The following is a 7646-nucleotide window of genomic DNA, read 5'->3' as shown; positions in this document are numbered from 1 at the left end:
CCCAAGTTCCGGGAAAGGGGCCAGAAGTTGATCAAAATCACGATTTGCGCAAGACGGTCTCGGCTACTCTTTCGTCTTAAACTAAAGTGGGGCTATATTTCGGTCCAGAAGCTCGAGAGTGAGCGTTCAAAAAGTTTCGCTGTGTCCATTTCACTGAAAACTAAGACAATCAGGAGTTAGTTTAGAGTCCCCGGGACTGGAAAATATCCTCCAAGTTCCGGCAAATCGAGCCGAAGTTGGTCAAAATCACGGTGCGCTTAAGGCGGTGTCGGCTACTCCTTCAGTCTTAAAGTGAAGTGTGGCTCTATTTCGGCCCACAAGCTTAGGGCTCAAAAAAAATTACTGTGTCTATTTCACTGCAAACCAAGGCTATCAGGAGTTAGTTTAGAGTCCCCGGGAGTGGAATGTATTTCCCAAGTTCCGGAAAATCGAGAAGACGTTGGTCAAAATCACGATGCGCGTAAGACGGTCTCGGCTACTCTTTCAGTCTTAAAGTGAAGTGGGGCTATATTTCGGCCCAGAAGCTCAAAAGTGAGCGTTCAAAAAGTTTTGCTGTATCCATTTCAATGCAAACCAAGGCCATCAGGGGTTACTTAAGAGTCCTCGGGAGTGGAAAATATCCCCAAGTTTCGGTAAATAGAGCCGAAGTTGAACAAAATCCCGATGTGCGTAAGGTGGTCTCAACTACTCTTTCAGTCTTAAAGTGAAGTGGGGCAATATTTCGGCGCAGAAGCTCGAAAGTGAGTGTTTAAAAGGTTTTGCTCTGTCACTTTCAGTGCAAGCCAAGGCCATCAGAAGTTAGTTTAGAGTCCCCGGGACTGGAGAATATCCCCCAAGTCCCGGGAAATCGACCCGAAGTAGATCAAATTCATGATGCGCGTAACGTGGTCTCGGCTACTGTGTCAGTCCTAAAGTGAAGTGTGGCTATATTTCGGCCCACAAGCTAGAAAGTGAGCGTTCAAAAAGTTTTGTTGTGTCCATTTTACTTCAAAACAAGGCCATCAGGACTTAGTTTAGCGTCCAAGGGACTGCAAAATATCCCCCATGTTCCCGGAAATCCATTCGAAGTTCGTCAAAATTACGATGCGCGTAAGGCGGTCTCGTCTACCCTTTCAGTCTTAAAGTAAAGTGGGGCTATATTTCTGCCCACAAGCTCCAAAGTTGTGCTCTGTCCATTTCACTGAAAACCAAGGCCATCAGGAGTTACTTTAGAGTCCCTTTGACTGGAATATATCCCCCAAGTTTCGGGAAATAAACGCGAAATTGGTCAAAATCACGATTCGCTCAAGACGGTCTCGCCTATTCTTTCAGTCTTAAAGTAAAATGGGGCTCTATTTCGGCCTACAAGCTCGAGAGTGAGCGTTCAAAAACTTTCGCTGTGTCCATTTCACTGCAAACCAAGACAAGCAGGAGTTAGTTGAGAGTCCCCGGGACTGGAAAATATCCCCCAAGTTCCGGCAAATCAACCCGAAGTTTGTCAAAATCACGATGCGCGTAAGGCGGTCTCGGCTACTCTTTCAGTGTTAAAGTAATGGGGGGCTATATGTTGGCCCAGAAGCTCGAAATTGAGCGTTCAAAAAGTTTTGCTGGGTCCATCTTTTTGCAAACCAAGGCCATCACGAATTAGTTTAGACTCCTTAGAACTGGAATATATCCCCTTAGTTCCGGCAAATCGAGCCGAAGTTGCTCAAAAACACGATGCACGTAAGGCAGTCTCGCCTACTCTTTCAGTCTTCAAGTGAAGTGGGGTTCTATTTCGGTCCAGAAGCTCGAAAGTATGCGTTCAAAAACTTTTTCTGTTTCCGTTTCACTGCACACCAAGACCAGCGCGAGTTAGTTTGGACTCCCCGGGACTGGAAAATATTGCGCAAGTTCCGAGAAATCGCGCCGAAGATGATCAAAATCACGATGCCCGAAACGTGGTCTCGGCTACTGTTTCAGTCTTAAAGTGGAGTATGGCTATATTTCGGCCCACAAGCTCGAAAGTGAGCGTTCAAAAAGCTTTGCTGTGTCCATTTCACTGCAAAACAAGGCCATCGGCACCTAGTTTAGCGTCCAAGGGACTGGAAAATATCCCCCAAGTTCCGGGAAATCCACCCGAAGTTTACCAAAATCACGATCCGCGTAAGGCGGTCTCGGCTACTTTTTCAGTATTAAAGTAAAGTGGGCTATATTTGGGCCTAGAAGCTTGAAGGTGAGCGTTCAAAAAGTTTTGCTGTCTCCATTTCACTGCAAACCAAGGCCATCAAGAGTTAGTTTAGAGTCCCTGGGACTGGAAAATATCCCCCAAGTTCCGGAATATCGACCCGAAGTTGGTCAAAATCACGATGCGCGCACGCCGGTCTCGGCTACTCTTTAAGTCGCAAGTGATGTGGGACTATATTTCGGCCTAGAAGCTCGAAAGTGTGCGTTCAAAAACTTGTACTGTGTGAATTGCACTGCAAACCATGGCAATCAGGAGTTAGTTTAGTTAGTCCCCGGGACTGGAAAATATTCCCCAAGTTCCAGGAAAGCGACCAGAAGTTCATCATAATAACGATGCGCGTAACGCGGTCTCGGCTACTGTTTCAGTCTTAAAGTGAAGTGTGGCTATATTTAGGCCAACAAGCTCGAAAGTGAGCCTTCAAAAAGTTTTGCTGTGTCCATTTCACTGCAAACCAAGTCCATCAGGAGTTAGTATAGAGTCCCCGGGACTGGAAAATTTTCTCCAAGTTCCAGGAAATGGCGCCGAAGTTGATGAAAATTACGATGCGCGTAACGGGCTCTCGGCGATTCTTTCAGTCTTAAATTTAAGTAGGGCTATATTTCGGCCCTGAAGCTCGAAGGTGAGCGTTCAGAATGTTTTGCTGTGTTCATTAAACTGCAAACCAAGCTCATCGGGAGTTAGTTTAGCGTCCCCGGGACTTTAAATTATTCGCCAACTTCCGGGAAATCGAGCAAAAGTGGCCCAAAATCACGATGCGCGTTAGGCCGTCTCGGCTACTCTTTCAGTCTTAAAATGAAGTGGGGCTATATTTCCACCTAGAAGCTCGAGACAGGGCGTGCGCTAATTTTACCTGTGTCCATTTCACTGACATCTTAGGCCATCAGGAGTTAGCTTAGAGTCCTTGGGACTGGAAAATATTTCCCAAATTCTGGCAGATCGAGCCAAAGTTGCTCAAAATCACGATGCGCGTAAGGCGGTCTCGGCTACTCATTCAGTCTTAAAATGAAGTGGGGCTATATTTCGGCCGACAAGCTCAACACCGAGCGTGTGCTCCTTTTGCCTGTGTACATATCACTGAAAACTAAGTTCATCAGGAGTAAGCATAGAGTCCTCGGGACTGGAAAATATTCCCCGAATTCCGGCAAATCGAGCCAAAGATGCTTAAAATCACGATGCCCGTAAGGCGGTCTCGGCTACTCGTTTACTCCGAAAATGAAGTGGGGCTATATTTCGGTTCTACAAGCTCGACACCGAGCGTGCTCTCCTTTTACCTGTGTCCATTTCACTAAGAACTAAGTCCATCAGGAGATAGTTTAGAATCCTCGAGACTGGAAGCTATCCTCCAAGTTTCGGCTAATTGAGCCATATTTCGTTTACTCTTTCAGCCTTAAAATGAACTGGGGCTACATTTCGGCCTAGAAGCTCGACACCGAGCGTGCGCTCCTGTTACCTGTGACCATTTTACTGAGAACTGAGGCCGTCAAGAGTTAGGGTAGAGTCCCCGGGACTGGAAAATATCCCCCAAGTTTTGGCAGATCGAGCCATAGTGGCTAAAAGTTTCGACGCGCTTAAGGCGGTTTCGTGTACACTTTCAGTCTTAAAAGAAAGTGGGGCTATATTTCGGCCTACAACCTGGAAACCTAGCGTGCGCCCCTTTTACCTGTGTCCATTTCACTAAAAACCAACGCATTCAGGAGTTAGTTTAGAGCTTCCGGGACTGGAAAATATCCCCCAAGTCCCAGGAAATCAAGCCGAAGTTCGACAAAAGTACCTTTCAGTCTTCAAGTGAAGTGGGGCTTTATTTCGGCCCAGAAGCTCGAAAGTGAACGTTCAAAGAGTTTGGCTGTGTCCATTTCACTGAAAACCAAGGCCATCAGGAATTACTTTAGAGTGCCCGGGACTGGGAATTATCTCCCAAGTTCCGAGAAATCGAGCCGAAGTAGCCCAAAATCACGATGCGCGTAAGGCGGTCTCGGCTAGTCTTTCAGTCTTAAAGTGAAGTAGGGCTATGCTTCGGCCCAGGAGCTCAAACGTGAGCGTTCAAAAAGTTGTGCTGTGTCCATTTCACTGGAAACCAAGGCAATCAGGAGTTAGTTTAGAGTCCCCGGTACCGGAAAATATCCCCCATTTCCCGGGAAATCGAGCCAAAGTTGGTCAAAATCACGATGCGCGTAAGGCGGTCCCGGTTACTCTTTCATTCTTAAAGTGAACTGGGGCAATATTTCCGCCCAGAAGCTCGAAAGGGAGCGTTCAAAAACTTGTGCTGTGTCCATTTCACTCCAGAGCAAGGCCATGAGGAGTTACTTTAGAGTCCGCGGGACTGGAAAATATCCCCCAAGTTCCGGGAAATCGAGCCGAAGTTGGTCAAAATTACGATGGGCGTAAGGCGGTCTCGGCTACTCTTTCACTCTTAAAGTGAAGTGGAGCTATATTTCGGCCCAGAAGCTCAAAGGTGAGCGTTCAAAAAGTTTTGCTGTGTCCATTTTACTGCAGAGCAAGGACGTCGGGGGTCAGTTTAGAGTCCCCGGGACTGGAAAATATCCCCCAAGTTCCGGGAAATTTAACCGAAGTTGGTCAAAATCACGACGCGCGTACGGCGGTCTCGGCTACTCTTTCAGTCTTAAAGTGAAGTGGGGCAATATTTCGGCCCAGAAGCTCGAAACTGAGTGTTTCAAAAGTTTACTGTGTCCATTTCACTGCAAAACAAGGCCATCACGACTTAGTTTAGCGTCCAAGGGACTGGAAATATCCCCCAAGTTACGGGAAATCCACCCGAAGTTAGTCAAAATCACAATGCGCTTAAGGGGGTCTCGGCTACTCTTTCAGTCTTAAGGTAAAGTGGGCTTAGATTTAACTCCAGAAGCTCCAAAGTAAGGCTTCAAAAATTTTTGTCTGTATTTCACTCACATCTTAGACAATCAGGAGTGAGTTTAGAGACTTTGGGACTGGGAAATATCTCCCAAGTTTCGCCAGATCGAGCCGAAGATCCTCAAAATCACAATGCGCGTAAGGCGCTCCCGCCTACTCTTTCAGTCTTAAAAAGAAGTAGGGCTACATTTCGGCCAGCAAGCTCGAAAGTGCGCGTTCAAAAAGTGTTCCTGTGTCCATTTCACTGGAAACCAAGGCTATCAGGAGTTAGTTTAGAGTCCCCGGGACTGGAAAATATCCCCCTATTTGCGGGAAATCGAGCCGAAGTATCCCAAAATCACGATGCGCGTAAGGCGGTCTCGGCTACTCTTTCAGTCTTAAAATTAAGTGGGGCTATATTTCGACCCATAAGCTCGAAAGTGATTGTTCAAAAAGTTTTGCTGTGTCCATTTAACTGCAAACTAAGGCCATCGGAAGTTAGTTTAGCTTGCCCGGCAATTGAAAATATTCGCCAACTTCCGGGAAATCGAGCCGAAGTTGATCAAAATCACGATTTGCGTAAGGTAGTCTCGGCTACTCTTTCGGTCTTAAAGTGAAGTGGGGCTTTATTTTGGGCAAGAAGCCCGAAAGTGAGCGTTCAAAAAGTTTTGCTGTGTTCATTTCACTGCAAACCAAGGCCATCAGGAGTTAGTTTAGCGTCTCCAGGACTAGAAAATATGCCCCAAGGTCCGGGAAATTAATCCGAGGTTGGTCAAAATCACGATGCTCCTAAAGTGGTCTCGGCTACTCTTTCTGTCTGAAAGTGAAGTGGGGCTATATTTCGGGCCAGAAGGCCGAAAGTGAGCGTTCAAAAAGTTTTGCTGTGTCCATTTCACTGCAAACCAAGGCCATCAGGGGTTAGTTTAGAGTCCCCGGGACTGAAAAATATTGCCCAAGTTCCGGGGAATCGAACCGAAGTTGATCAAAATCACGATGCGCGTAAGGCGGTCTTCTCTACTCTTTCAGTCTTAAAGTAAAGTGGGGCTATATTTCTGCCCAGAAGCTCCAAAGTTGTGCTCTGTCCATTTCACTGAAAACCAAGGCCATCAGGAGTTACTTTAGAGTCCCTTTGACTGGAATATATCCCCCAAGTTTCGGGAAATAAACGCGAAATTGGTCAAAATCAGGATTCGCTCAAGCCGGTCTCGCCTACTCTTTCAGTCTTAAAGTAAAATGGGGCTCTATTTCGGCCCAGAAGCTCGAGAGTGAGCGTTCAAAAACTTTCGCTGTGTCCATTTCACTGCAAACCAAGACAAGCAGGAGTTAGTTGAGAGTCCCCGGGACTAGAAAATATCGCCCAAGTTCCGGAATATCGACCCGAAGTTGGTCAAAATCACGATGGGCGCACGCCCGTCTCGGCTACTCTTTAAGTCGTAAGTGATGTGGGACTATATTTCGGCCTAGAAGCTCGAAAGTGTGCGTTCAAAAACTTGTGCTGTGTGAATTTCACTGCAAACCATGGCCTTCAGGAGTTAGTTTACAGTCCCCGGGACTGGAAAATATTCCCCAAGTTCCAGGAGATCGAGCCAAAGTTGCTCAAAATCACGATGCGCGTAAGGCGGTCTCGGCTACTCTGTCAGTCTTAAAATGAAGTGGGGCTATATTTTGGCCGACAAGCTCAACACCGAGCGTGCGCTCCTTTTGCCTGTGTACATATCACTGAAAACTAAGTTCATCAGGAGTTAGCATAGAGTCCTCGGGACTGGAAAATATTCCCCGAATTCCGGCAAATCGAGCCAAAGATGCTCAAAATCACGATGCGCGTAAGGCGGTCTCGGCTACTCGTTTACTCCGAAAATGAAGTGGGGCTATATTTCGGTTCTACCAGCTCGAAACCGAGCGTGCTCTCCTTCTACCTGTGTCGATTTCACTAAGAACTAAGTCCATCAGGAGATAGTTTAGAATCTTCGAGACTGGAAGCTATCCTCCAAGTTTCGGCAAATTGAGCCATACTTTCTTAAAATTACGATAAGCGTACGTCAGTTTCGTTTACTCTTTCAGTGTTAAAATGAACTGGGGCTACATTTCGGCCTAGAGGCTCGACACCGAGCGTGCGCTCCTGTTACCTGTGACCATTTTACTGAAAACTAAGGCCATCAAGAGTTAGGGTAGAGTCCCCGGGACTGGAAAATATCCCCCAAGTTTTGGCAGATCGAGCCATAGTGGCTAAAAATTTCGATGCGCTTAAGGCGGTTTCGTGTACACTTTCAGTCTTAAAATAAAGTGGGGCTATATTTCGGCTACAACCTGGAAACCTAGCGTGCGCCCCTTTTACCTGTGTCCATTTCACTAAAAACCAAGGCATTCAGGAGTTAGTTTAGAGCTTCCGGGACTGGAAAATATCCCCCAAGTCCCAGGAAATCAAGCCGAAGTTCGACAAAATTACCATGCGCGTAAGGCGGTCCCGGCTACTCTTTCAGTCTTAAAGTGAAGTGGGGCAATATTTCGGCCGAGAAGCTCGAAACTGAGTGTTTAAAAAGTTTTGCTGTGTCCATTTCACTGCAAAACAAGGCCATCACGACTTAGTTTAGCG

This window comes from Orbicella faveolata, unplaced genomic scaffold (genome assembly GCF_042242905.1).
Source record: "Orbicella faveolata isolate gen_17 unplaced genomic scaffold, um_ofav_v1 contig_2, whole genome shotgun sequence".
NCBI lineage: Eukaryota > Metazoa > Cnidaria > Anthozoa > Scleractinia > Merulinidae > Orbicella > Orbicella faveolata.
Note: the sequence above shows the minus strand (reverse complement) of the source record.